The sequence below is a fragment of the Camellia sinensis genome, chromosome 6 (genome assembly GCF_055761805.1).
Source record: "Camellia sinensis isolate YWXY chromosome 6, ASM5576180v1, whole genome shotgun sequence".
Taxonomy (NCBI): Eukaryota; Viridiplantae; Streptophyta; class Magnoliopsida; order Ericales; family Theaceae; genus Camellia; species Camellia sinensis.
In genome coordinates, this window is record NC_138966.1 from 11379109 (window position 1) to 11393626 (window position 14518).

General features: G+C 38.6%; 2 pseudogenes across 2 annotated transcripts; both read left to right on the forward strand.

Annotated features, from left to right (window-relative positions):
• Window positions 1-284: 284 nt before the first annotated feature.
• LOC114318892 (DEAD-box ATP-dependent RNA helicase 21 pseudogene) lies at window positions 285-7172 on the forward strand (annotated as a pseudogene). Of its 2 annotated transcripts, none has more exons than XR_014331970.1 (5): window positions 285-2683; window positions 3517-3799; window positions 4380-4481; window positions 4673-5573; window positions 6340-7172. The product of XR_014331970.1 is annotated as a DEAD-box ATP-dependent RNA helicase 21 pseudogene, transcript variant X1 (transcript). The 2 variants fall into 2 exon arrangements; XR_014331971.1 differs by having other exon boundaries at window positions 3557-3799.
• LOC114304295 (indole-3-acetic acid-amido synthetase GH3.17 pseudogene) lies at window positions 5195-6814 on the forward strand (annotated as a pseudogene).
• Window positions 7173-14518: the final 7346 nt, after the last annotated feature.

Sequence of the window (14518 nt, forward strand, 5' to 3'; positions counted from 1 at the left end):
TAAGGGCTAGTTTGGCATGTACTAAATAAGTCAAAAAGTCAAAAAGTTACTATCTTATTTAAGTCATATCATTTTATTTCAATCACATCACCTCTCTAACACATCACATCAAACCCAACCCAAATCCACTAATAAGTCAAAAAGCGCACTTTTTTAGGACATCCCAAACCAACCCTAAATTTTTGCGCGAACATCCTACAAGAATCATTAAATTGTTTTTCTTTTTATTTTATTTTATAAATAATTACACTAGATTGTGATTTCCCAATAATTACACTAGATTATGATTTCCCAAATAAAAATCAACAGACTACAGTGGTTACCCTCAAATTGGGAGAATATCGTGTTGTATTTTGGATTGAAGAATTCTTCCTAAAAAACAAAAGCGATCTACCGAACCCTCACCCACACACACACACACACACACCCCCAATCTCTCTCGCATGAAACGAGCACAGAGTGACGTCGGCGGAGGCGGCACAGCCACTGGCGACGACATCAAGAAGCCGGTATTCCTCACCAAAGCCCAGAGAGAGCAGTTAGCCCTGAAGCGTCGCGAGGAAGAAATCGCTGACCACAAACGCCAATCCGAACCCCTCCTTCTCCATAACCATCGGCCTTCCACCTCCGATTCCAAACCCCACTCCGATCCATCCCATGACACCACCCGCCGCCACGACCACCACCACCACCGCTCCTCCCGCGATCGCGATTATGAGCGCGACCGAGACCGAGATTCGGAGCGGCGGAACCGCGAGCGGGAGCGCGAGGAGGAACAAAAGGCTCGGGAGCGTGCCCGATTGGAGAAGCTAGCGGAGCGAGAGCGAGAGAAAGAGCTTGAATCCATCAAAGAGCAGTACTTGGGATCCAAAAAACCTAAGAAGCGCGTCATCAAGCCCAGCGAGAAGTTCCGCTTCTCCTTCGACTGGGAAAACACCGAGGACACCTCCCGCGACATGAATGTCCTCTACCAAAACCCTCACGAGGCTCGCCTCCTCTTCGGCCGTGGCTTTCGCGCTGGCATGGATCGCCGCGAGCAGAAGAAGCTCGCTGCCAAGAACGAGAAGGAAATCAGAGACGAGATTCGCAAGAAGGACGGTATTGAGGAGAAACCTGAAGAGGCCGCCGCCCAGAAACTCAAGGAAGAGGCCGCTGATTTGTACGACACTTTTGACATGAGGGTCGATCGCCATTGGTCCGACAAGAAGCTCGAAGAGATGACCGAGAGGGATTGGAGGATCTTCCGTGAAGATTTCAACATTTCCTATAAGGGATCCAAGATTCCTCGCCCTATGAGGAGCTGGGTCGAGAGCAGGTTGACTCAGGAGCTGCTCAGGGCCGTCGAGAGGGCAGGCTACAAGACCCCCTCCCCAATTCAGATGGCTGCCATTCCACTCGGTCTCCAGCAGCGTGATGTCATTGGTATTGCGGAGACTGGTTCTGGTAAGACTGCTGCATTTGTTCTTCCCATGTTGACTTACATATCTAGGCTACCTCCAATGAGCGAAGACAACGACGCTGAGGGGCCTTATGCAGTTGTCATGGCCCCTACTCGAGAACTTGCACAACAGATTGAGGACGAGACTGTCAAGTTTGCTCATTATTTGGGCATCAAGGTTGTTTCTATTGTTGGCGGCCAGTCAATTGAAGAGCAAGGTTTCAAGATTAGGCAAGGGTGCGAGGTAGTCATCGCCACGCCTGGCCGTCTTATTGATTGCTTGGAGAGGCGTTATGCTGTTTTGAATCAGTGCAATTATGTTGTCCTTGATGAGGCTGATCGTATGATAGATATGGGTTTTGAGCCGCAAGTTGTGGGTGTCTTGGATGCAATGCCTTCAAGCAATTTAAAACCCGAGAACGAAGATGAGGAGCTCGACGACAAAAAGATTTACCGGACAACTTACATGTTCAGTGCTACAATGCCACCGGCTGTGGAGCGACTTGCTAGAAAGTACCTCAGAAATCCAGTGGTTGTCACCATTGGTACTGCAGGAAAGACAACTGACCTAATCACCCAACATGTGATCATGATGAAGGAGTCGGAGAAATTGTATAGGTTGCAGAAATTGTTGGATGAACTTGGAGATAAGACAGCTATTGTGTTTATTAACACTAAGAAGTCTGCTGATAACCTTTCCAAATCTTTGGATAAGTCTGGTTATCGCGTGACAACTTTACATGGTGGCAAGTCTCAGGAGCAGAGAGAAATTAGTCTTGAAGGTTTCAGGGCCAAGAGATACAATGTATTGGTCGCAACGGATGTAGCAGGACGTGGGATTGATATTCCGGATGTGGCCCATGTAATCAATTATGATATGCCTGGGAATATTGAAATGTACACCCATCGTATTGGACGAACAGGTCGTGCAGGAAAGACAGGTGTTGCAACAACATTCTTGACTTTACATGATACTGATGTCTTCTACGATCTCAAGCAAATGCTTATTCAGAGTAACAGTCCCGTGCCCCCTGAATTGGCTAGACACGAGGCTTCAAAATTCAAACCGGGAAGTATTCCTGACCGACCACCTAGGCGGAATGACACAGTGTTTGCTCATTGAATTTGAAGCAGCATTGAACTGTGCTGTATTACGGTTAGGAGATCAGAATTGAAGTGAAGAATTTGGTTGCTGCTACAGACAAGGAACTGAGTTTGCATTGGAACACAAGCTTCTAGAATGTGGTAATAAGAATTGCAAAGTGCTGAATGTAGTTTTGAAGATGTGATTATATCTTTTCTGATATTCCTGCCATGCTATTAGCTTCTATCAACTAGAAGGATCTTCGTAATTGTATTAGACATTAGTTAAAGGATTTCATTTTAGATGATTTCTTTCTTAATTTTCCTGAAATTATATTTTGTTATAATTTGTACGTGTTGAATTAGGAATGTTCACTTTGAAGGGTTAATTTCTAGTCAGTATTGCTTTTAGAACATTCTAATGTCTGCAATTTGATCCCTATTGTCCCTTCTATGGTTCGAAAAGCCTTGTGTTTATGATGCAGTATTGGTTTGGTGGTTTTTATTTTCTTTTCTTTCATTTTTGGGCTATGCGGTGATCTTTTTCTTTTGGATTTTTCTTTTGAGTGGTTGGGAATCTGATGTTGCTAGCTCCAAGGTATATGTAGAAAGGACCTATCTATGTTGGAACACATTAGGCTTGGATTGAGTGACAAGTATATCAATGGGCAGTGTTATTGTTTTCTACTATTTTGTCATGCTGGAAGTTTGACTAGAAATTTTGGTGGCCTTCATTTTGATAGGAAATTATTGAGGCCAGGGTATGTTAGACAGAGTTGTTTTATTCATTATTTAATGGATTGTCAGATTGTATTGCTAAGGGCACCATGAGAGCATCCTTGATGATTATTGTGAAACCTCTCAAGAGTTGTATATATTTGTATAATTATTATGATTATATGTTAAATGTTCTTGCATGGTTACATTGTGTTACTCATAACTAGATAAAGATTGGGTTCAAAAGTTGCCTGAACTTGTAGTATTGTATAATTTAGCAAAGGATGTTGCTAAGCTGTGATCCAACTGACAATGAAGCTGGTATGAAGCTCTTGGAGGACCTGACCACAAATGCCAGTCAAATACAACAACAGGTATTGGATCAAATACACAAACCGAGTATTTGGGTGGCTTTCTCAATAGCCAATCTGATAAGGAACATTTCAAGAAGAAAGTTCCCATTGTCAATTACGAAGATATCAAGCCATACATCGAGCGAATTGCCAATGGAGAGCCCTCACAGATCATATCCGCCCAACCCATCACTGAGCTCCTCACTAGGTACCTATAAAATATAAAGAAATTTCTCTCTTTCAAAGAAGAAAATTAATCAGTGTGTTTGGTTTGAGTTTTCTGGATTAAGTTTTTTGAAAATTGATTTTTTTGGTTTTTGTGTTTTTTTGTTTTTAGTGAATATTTTTTAAATTTTAAACATTTTTATTTACTTTTTTAGATGCACTTTACTTAGATGTATCTAAAAAGTAAAAAATTTGTGAAAAAATATTTTAAAAAATTAATAAATACATAAAAATACAAAAAATGTACTGAATTCTTGTATTTTTTTGTATTTTTGGTATTTAGTGAATTTTTAAAAGATCTTTTTTATAATTTTTTTACTTTTTAAGTGTATTTATGTTAGGTGTGTCTAAAAAGTAAAAAAATTGCTCAAAATATTTAAAAAATTCAATAAAAACAAAAAAATACGAAAAATAAGAAAGTAGAATTTTCTAAAAAGTAATTTTTGAAAAGTAGAAACAAGCAAGGTGAATCACTGTCCGCTTTTTTCACTGCTATATATATTTTTTCCTTGATAGTTTTAATATTGTAAGTTGAAGTTCATTGATTATCGGTTTTCATGCAGTTCAGGAACTTCAGCAGGGCGGCCAAAAATGATGCCTTCAACTACTGAAGAGTTGGACAGAAAGACTTTCTTTTATAACATCCTTGTACCTATGATGAACAAGTGAGAATAACCTTCTATAATTGTAAATATATATATATATATATATATATATATATATATATAATATATGTACCATTTTCCCCCCTCTATATTCCTTGGTGATACTGTAGTACAATTTCTTTTTAGATGAATGAACGGCTGCTACATGCAAAAGCAAGATTGCTAATTAAAACAGCTGAATGAACTTATAGGTATGTGGATGGATTGGACAAAGAAAAAGGAATGTACCTTTTGTTCATCAAACCTGAAATAACAACTCCAGCTGGTCTGATGCAAGGCCGGTCCTAACCAGCTACTACAAGAGTAGTAACTTCAGAAACCGGCCCTTCAACAAATTCAACATCTACACAAGCCCCAACCAAACCATATTGTGCTCCAACAACAAGCAGAGCATGTACTGCCAATTAGTGTGCGGTCTAGTTCAGTGACACGAGGTTCTGAGAGTCCGTGCAATTTTTGCATCCGCATTCCTAAGAGCAATCAAATTCCTAGAGGATCACTGGAGAGAAATGTGTCATAACATAAGAAGAGGTCGGGTCAGTAATTGGATCACTGACCCGGGTTGTAGAAACGCAGTGTCGTTAGTCCTGGGCGAACCCAATTCAGAGTTAGCTTGTTCAATTGAAGCGGAGTGTAGAGGGAAGTCATGGGAAGGGATAATCAAGAAAATTTGGCCTAGAACCAAGTATATCAAAGTAATAGTTACAGGGTCGATGGCGCAGTATATACCAACCCTGGAATTCTACAGCGGTGGGGGGATTCCATTGGTTTCAACAATGTATGCTTCTTCGGAATGTTATTTAGGGATCAATCTTGAACCATTGTGCAAGCCTTGTGATGTATCTTACACTCTCCTCTCAATTATGGCCTACTTTGAGTTCCTTCCTATCTCTTTAATGGAGAAAAATCAGCGAGGAGTGAGTACTCTTCCCACTGATCATGAGCTCCAATATTATTCTTGCAGTGGTGCTGTTTCAGCTGAGCTAAATTTCATAGAAAAGGAGGAGGATAAGAGGGTGGAAAGTGGAGCTGTTGGTCTTGTGGATGTGAAGCTTGGTCACCATTATGAACTAGTTGTTACAACTTTCACGGGTAAGTTTTCTCCTAAATCACGAACAGTAAGTATACCTCACAAAAATGACTGGCCGTGGCTTCGAGATGATTTCTGTGAAACTTTTTTTTCGTGATGTGTAACATTGCTGAATTACAAAAAAGTACTAATAAACAGACAAAATATTTATACAAAATTTTCATACAGAATGTAAACCTTTCACTTCAAAACAAAACGCCTATGAAGGTATCTTTTGTTTACAAAAATAAAATTACTACATCATTCTTGTGGTGCTTTTTGTATGGGATTTGCATATGAATATAGTTTTCCATCTCAAATGGACACCTCACACGCGGTCATCTTTTTTCACGATTAATCACAAAAATTAGTTTAGATTTTGATTTGTATTGAATGCTCCACTTGGATGTGAATTCAACTTTGCAATCAAGGCTGAGCCCCTGTTGCAAGAAGGTTGGAGTTCGGGGGCTTGTCCTGTCCACCTTGAATTTTGATATGTTAGTACTTGTGAACTTGTAACCTTAATTATATGTATATGTTGTTGAAGGAGTTGGTCATATCTATACTTGCTTGTAACAATCATAGTGAAAATGTAACATCTTAGACTTATGTTAATATGTTCTTATGTGAGCATGTGATTTACAATTCATATTTATTTGTTCCTTTCTTTTTTTCTTTTTTTTTTGTGTGTGTGTGTGTGTGTGGGGGGGGGGTCTCATTGATCGTGGTAGAGGGTTCTGCAATGCAGTTCTAACTTGTAACTATTCATCATCTGTTGATCATGAGCAGGCCTATATAGATATAGAGTTGGAGACATTCTAATGGTGACTGGTTTCCACAACAATGCCCCTCAATTCCGGTTTGTGCAATGGCGAAATGTGGTTTTGAGCATCGATACAGACAAATCCAATGAAGAAGACCTCTTAAATGCAGTGGCACAAGCATAGCTTATCATCGAACCACTGGGCTACCTTCTCACAGAGTACACAAGCTATCTGACACATCTTGAGTGCCTGGTCATTATGTACTATTTTGGGAGCTCATTAAAACGAGAACAAACAGTGATGATCTCCAAGAACTTGAAGATGATCTTGATCGAGCGATAATGGAGCAATGCTGCTCAACGGTGGAGGAATCATTGGACTATGTATATAGGAGGTGCAGAAAAAAGGATAATTCAATAGGGGCATTGGAGATTAGGGTGGTGAAGCATGGGACATTTGATTCATTGATGGATTTTTGTGTTTCAAAAGGTCCTCTGTGAATCAATACAAGACTCCGAGGTGCATCAAATCTGAGGAAGCCATTCAAATATTGGATTCAAGGGTGGTGGGAAGATTTTTCAGTAAAAAAGTTCCTTTCTGGGAGCCCTTTAATATCCAAACTAGCTAATTAAATACTGAACCATTAGCCAGCAATGTGGGTATATGTTCCAGTCAGGGGGTTGATTTTCTGCATTGAGATGCCTCTAGTCATTACTCGTTTGCATTTGACTTTGTAAAAGCTCTTGTTTTATCACTTATGTTTTTCTCATTCTTCTTCTTCTTCTTCGGTCCTTTTTGGACACTTGTGTATGCTTGATTTGTACTGAAATTAGACTACCTGAGGAGTGAGGTTTGTTATCTCTGTGACTATGTTTTCAAATTTACAACTTGTACCCTAATGCTTGCACAGTAATGGGATTTTTTTTTTTGGTTTAAAAATAAATAAAAAATTCTAAAGCCAAATGATATACCAGAGAGATAATTACAGGAGTAGGACGACATAATGTATTGAAACTTCTATTCAATGTAAAAGGATACAGTACAACAGAGAGGGAAACAAATATTGGTGGGTGCCTCTTTACCTGGACATGTGCAATGGGGGAAGAGACTGGCAATGTTGTTGCACTTCAATTAAATTCAGATGGGTAAGGCGGCATTCTGCCTTGGAAAAGTCATTTCACTGTCAAATTGAAAAATCTAGGATCGGAGATGGTGCGATACAATATGGATCTTCTATTCTCAAATTTTTTTGTTCTCATATTTCAAAATATTCACAATAATTGAATCATTAAAAATCTTCCTTCCATGTGCCAATTCATTGTCAAATTGAAAAAAAAAAAAGAAAACTAGAGTCAAGTTGGGTGCGATGACATGGGATTTTTAATTTCTATATCTCTCTGTCTCCTTGTCATAAAATCACTCGATCATTGAAGTTCATCCTAGCAAGAGTCATTTCACTAGCCAAATTGAAAAGGCTAGTATCACAAGGTGGGTGTGGGATACTCAGAGATGAAGAATTGGAAAATAAAGCGCAGCATGCATGTTCATAGGGAAAAAATGATGCATAAGAGAAATGGGCAGCTGATGGAAGAATGCAATTGGAAGGAAAACAAAAATGGTAGAAGCAAAAGAGAGAACATAAGAGTAAACCCAATGAGCAATAGGATGATCAAGCACCAAAATTTGGTGTTATTATCTTCTGTCAATATAATTATTCCAAGATCTTTTTTGATGCATATTTTACATCACATTTTAACTTTGTTTTTTAACAAAACTATGGATACAAAATTAATCACATAAGATAATTCTAACAATACATATCACATGGTAGGATCATCATAAAAGACATAATTTGACTTAAATTACTGTACTTATGTTTTGTGTAGGTGGTGCTGTGGACAGTAGACTAATTGTAGTTTATTTGTTTTTTGTTTTTTGTTTTATTCTTTCACATTGGTTGGCTGGGCTCCAAACGTAGAGGAGACCCGCAATTATAGTGATGGAGGGAGAGGCATGAATGCAGCCACGAGGACTATAGGGTCCGAAGGAAGTTGAGATTTTGTTTTATTCTTTCACATTTGTTTGTGAGGAAAAAAAATGAAATACTTTATAGATTTGATATGATATTTTATCTTATTAATTATTTTAATTTATTTTATTTTTTTGTGAATTTTAGTCAAAAAAATCTCCTAAATCCAACTTGCCAAACACCGCCTTAACAATTTACTTATTAATAAAATTGGTCATTCGTTATGCGAGTATGATTTATGTATTAATAAAATTAGTTATTTGTATATATATATTTTTTTCTTTTGCTTTTTTATTAGTTTAGTGAACTATCTTAATAGTTTTTTTTTTTTTTTTAAATAAGAGAATTATCTAAGTATTTGTTTTATATTTATCTGTTGAAAAAAAAGTTACATACCATAATATTTTTCTCATAAATTCAGAAGAAATGTTAAAAACTCATAAATTTACTCAAAATAATACGATAATAAAATTAAAGTTTACAGCATTGATCATATAACAAATCAAAAAATGATACATACTATACCATAGAATTCTATTATTATCTAATAATTTATTTTATTCAATTTTATAAAATAATATTTTAATTTTAAAAAATTATTAAAATATAAAATTTAAATATGTTGTAATAATAACACGAGTCATGCACCGGCTTCTTACACTATAGATATAGATATGGATATAGATATATGATGATTCGGTCCACATTATCAAAAAAATTTCCGACCCAGGCCCTGCGCCCTAAAAAAGTATCGGCGGAGTCCCGCAGCAGGCTTGGTGCGGGCACAACCATATCCCCACGCAGCAAACCAACAAACATGGCCTAGAGCTAGAGGCGGTTACTCTTCTCCACCATCAGCATAGCAGCAGAACAACGTGGGATTGGAGGTTCCAACTTCCAATCCAATCCTGTGTATGAGTGTGTGATTATTGAGGCTGATATGTAAGTAAATGCTTGATAGAACAAGTGCTATTCTTTCTCTAAATATTTCCTTACAATTTTCAGAAGAATCGGACTCTGCTGCATTGCCGTCAGACAGACAGACTCTACCATTGTGAGTAAATATATCTATATATTCTTTTGCTTCCATACAATATATTTTGTGTTCATTTTTTGTGAAATTGCCATTGCACTGTTCCCTGTTAACGAATTTAATAAATCAGGATTTATAACCATTGTTTGTTTGTTTGTATGTTTTTTTATTTATTATTATTATTATTATTTTTTTTTTTGTGAATTAGGGTTTTTGAGTTTGGGTATCTTTACAACATTCAACGCCACCAAATTTGGGTAAGGGAAGTGATTGAGACCCCTCCAATCACCACCCCCAACAGATATAGAAATTACAACATTCATTCAGATATCTTACATATCTCACATGGTATCAGAGCACAGGTGTTTTGCCTAGTCTCTTCTTCCGCTGCACTACATTTTTTTTCTTCGCAGATTGCTGTGTCTCTCGTCTGCATCACATTTTGACAGCTTGTTGAATATCTCAACCTTATCTGCCTTCCATATTGGACCACACCAGTACCTTCGTCTCCTCACGACGAATCCAACGCCACCAAATTCATTACCAACCGACGTTCCACGCGCCTCCACGTGCCGCCAGAACTTAAGGCCACGCGCTGCTTCGTTCTCAGACGCGCTCTACGCGCCTCTTATGCGCCTCTTACACTATCCCGTGCTACTGTGCGCCGCGGCCTCCTCTGCTAACGTGAGCCGCGTGTTTCTGACGTCAGCCGACGTCAGCCCTAGCTGCTTTCGTGCGCCGGCTGCTATCCTTTGCTATTGTGCGCCGCACACTTCTCTGCTAACGTGCGCCGCGCCTGTGACATCATGACTATCGCCCGTGACATCATCTTGTTTGACCAGATTTGTTGACCAGACCACTCCACTCACTTTGACAAGCCAATTTAGTACTTTTCTGGTCCTATTTTTTGGTTAGTTCACTCATTTTCCACTGATTTCGACCCTCTGAATTCACTGGTACCCTCGGATTTTTTAAATTCTACCTCGAAAGTACGATTTTTCCCTCATGGATCGCCTCAACTCTTCTCACCACCCTATTTCCGTTGTTCTTGATGGGACTAACTATGTCTTATGGGCACAAGCTATGTTTGGATTCCTCAAAGGAAAGAAACTTTGGCGCATCATCACTGGGGATGTGTGCAAACCCCTCCCCGCAACCACGGAATCCGCTGCCACCACGGACTCCGCTGCCAAATATGTCGACCGTCTGGAGGATTGGGATAGTAAAAACTATCAGATTATTACCTGGTTTCGCAATACTTCTATTGCATCTATCAGCCTTCAGTTTGGTCGGTTCCAACTTGACTTTGCTTCCTCTCCAGCGAAGGCCATCTGGGATTTTTTACAGGAACGCTATCAGACTACTAGCCTTACTCACCAATATCAGCTTTTGAGTCATCTTCACCGTATGCGTCAAGAAACAACTCAGACCATTAATGATTTCCTCTCCCAAATGTATTATGTTTGGGATCAGCTCGCTCTTTCTGAACCTCCATGGGATTGTACTAAGGATGCTGCCTTGTTTACTACTTACCGTGACCAACATCGCTTGGTTCAGTTTCTCATGGCTCTTACTTCCCGTTTTGAGCCAGTACGCGCATCTCTCCTTCATCGCACTCCTTTACCCACTCTTGAGCAAGCAATTTCTGAACTCCTATCAGAGGAAACCCGGTTTGGTACTCTCCATCCGCACCCTGTGGACTCTGTTCTTGCTACTCCCCAGACTCGGAGTTCTCCTTCCCCACCTTCACCACAGAAGTCAACTTTCTGCAACTATTGTCAAAATCGCAGTCTTCCGTCGACTCATCTTCTGGTTAATTGTCTTGTTCGCCTCTGTCGGTTTTGCAACAAGACTGGTCCTGGTCATCTCCAGCAAGATTGCTTCCGCAATCCCGCCCGTGCTTCTCGCAATGGTCCTTCCCCCGGGCATTTGTCCCGCAGCACCTCACATCGTTCTGGGACTCCGTTTAAACCAATCCCTGCTCAACGCACTGCTGCTGCTGCCTTAGAGGATTTACCTTCCCCTGTCCCTATAGATCCTTCCACTCCAGTCTTCTCTCAAACAGATGTCGAAGCCATGTTTCAATATTTTTGGCAGAAATCCGGTACCCCTCCCTCTACTGCTTTGTCTGTCACCGCAGGTAACACTTCCTGGTACTTTGACTCCGCTTGTTGTAATCACATGACCTTTGACTCTACTATTTTTACTCCTCTCTCTTTTACTCCTCATGTTCCTTCTATCCATACTGCTGATGGGTCTCTTCTGTTTGTAAGTCATGTTGGTTCTGTTTCCACCTCTCACTTATCTTTATCCCATGTATATCTTATGCCTGCTCTCACTTTAAATCTTATCTCCATTAGTCAATTATGTGAGCATGGTCTAACTGTTACCTTTTTCCATACTGGTTGTTTGGTGCAGGACCCTCGGACGGGGCAAACTCTTGGGATAGGCTGTAAACATGGACGTCTCTACGAACTTATCCATCTTCATGTTCCGGATTCCTCTCAGATCACAGCTCCTACCACTGCTACCACTGCTCCTCGTTTATCTCCTTTTCAGCTTTGGCACTGTCGTTTAGGCCATCTTTCTGCTGGTCGTTTAAACACTTTGGCTCCGTTTGGTAGAGCTTTGTAATTATGATTTGAGAATATGAGTTGTATTTTGAGTTTGTGTGTTTTAGAATTATGATTTGAGTGTAGAAAATTTGTTTGGTTATAGTTTTTGAATAAAGTGTTAAATTGAGTGTGGAATTAAGTTTTGAATTGAGTGTAGAATTGAGTTTTGAAAGTTTGATTTGACATGTGAAGTAAGAAAATTTGTTTGGTTATGAGTTTTGAAAAGAGTTTTCAAAACTTAATTCAAATTGCTATAACTCATAACAAAACACATTACTTTCATATTATTGAAAATTTTGATCAACACTCATAACCAAACTCTTTTTAAAATTCAATTAAAAAAATTTATTATTAACAAAAAATAACATTAATCAATTTTTTAATTGAAAATACTACAAAGGAAATAATTTTTTTTCAAAATAAATATTCAAAAAATTTAAATCATAAATATTTAAATAATTTAAATAATCTAAAAAATTTAATAAGTAAAAAGTTAAAATAAATATTCAAAAATTTTAAATCGTAAAAATTTAAATAATTTAAATATTCAAAAAATTAAAATAATTTAAAATTTTAATATTTTAAATTTAAAAACAACTCTACACTCAAATCGTAACCAAACACATAAAACAAAACTCAATTTAAAAATTATTTTTAAAACTCATAACCAAACACATAACTCGAAACTCCATACTACTTTCACAACTTTACACTCAAATCGTAACCAAATACATAACAAAAAAATTAAAATATTCAAAAATATTTTTATAAAATAGAGTTTGAATTTATTTTTATAAAATATTTTAAAATTTAAAAAATTAAAATCGTAATATTTAAAAATTAAAATATTTAAAAATATTCAAAAAATTAAAAAAAAATTAAAAAATTCGTAACATATTTAAATATTAAAATATTTAAAATCTTAACAAAATTAAAATATTTTTAAAATATTGATTTGAATGGAGTTTTGAAAAGAGTTTTGAATTATGTGTTTGGTTATGAGTTTTGAAAAGTAATGATTATGTTTTGAATTGAGTTTTGAGAAATGAGTGTAGAATTATGATTTGAAAACCCTAAACAAACACCATACTCACAAGTGAGTGTGGAACTAGATTTTAAAAACTCCACCAAACGGAGCCTTTAATTTCTAGTGGTCATTTAGGTCCTGTAAGTTCTGATGCTTTAGATTGTGTGTCCTGTTAACTTGCTAAACAACCTGCTTTGTCGTTTAATAAAAGTGACTCTGTTTCTCTTGCACCATTTGATCTCATCCATTCTGATATTTGGGGACCCTCTCCTACTCCCACTATGGGCGGAGCCCGCTATTTTGTTGTTTTTATCGATGATTTTTCCCGTTTTACATGGTTGTTCCTTATGAAAAATCGCTCTGAGCTCAAACAACTTTATTACAATTTTGCTGCCATGGTTAACACAATTTTCTAAAACTATTAAGCTTTTTCGCTCCGACAATGCCATGGAATATAAAGATTTTGACTTTCTTTCCTTCCTTCAGAGTCATGGTACTCAACCTCATCGTTCCTGTCCCGGTACGTCTCAACAAAATGGACGTGCTGAACGGAAACATCGGCATATTCTCGACACTACTCGTGCTCTTCTTCTATCTTCCTCTTGTCCGGAACATTTTTGGGGAGAGGCAGCTCTCACTACTGCTTACGGTATCAATTGTATCCCTACACCTGTCATTCATAATCACACTCCTTATGAGCGTCTGCATGGCACCCGTCCCCCTTACACCAACCTTAGGGTCTTTGGCTCTGCCTGTTTTGTTCTTCTCCAACCTCATGAACGTACTAAACTTGAACCTCGTTCCCACCTATGTTGTTTCTTGGGCTATGGTATTAAACATAAAGGGTATCGTTGTTGGGATCCTCTCTCCCAACGACTTCGTATCTCTCGTCATGTGGTCTTTTGGGAACACAAAATGTTTTCCTCTCTCTCTCTCTTTCGTTTGTCCGTTCCCTCACCCTCTCTGTTTTTTACTGATCCTTCCACCGATCTGTTTTCTGATGATCTTACTCCACCACCCCTGCCAGCCTCTCTCGAGTTTTCTGATCCGCTTACTCCACCGCCCTTGCCAGCTTCTCTCGAGATCGTCTTGCCTCCTGGTCTGTCCCATGCCCCTGCTCCCTCTGATGGTCCTGCTCTTGCTCCCTCGGGCTCCTCCCTTCCTGCTGAGTCTCTTCCTCTGGCTCCTCCTCCCTCTGCTCGACCACGCCGGGTAACCCAACCTTCTACTCGTCTTCGTGACTGTATTGTTGATTCTACTGCTTTTTCTACTTATGAACCGACCTCCTATCGTGAGGCTCGCTCTAATCCTCTTTGGCAGCAAGCTATGACTACTGAATTGCAGGCTTTAGCCAAAACTCATACTTGGGACATTGTTGACCTTTCTCCTGGCAAGTCTGCCATTGGCTGCAAATGGGTATACAAAATCAAGACTTGTTCTGATGGATCTATTGAGCGCTACAAAGCCCGCCTTGTTGCCAAAGGCTTTAACCAAGAATCT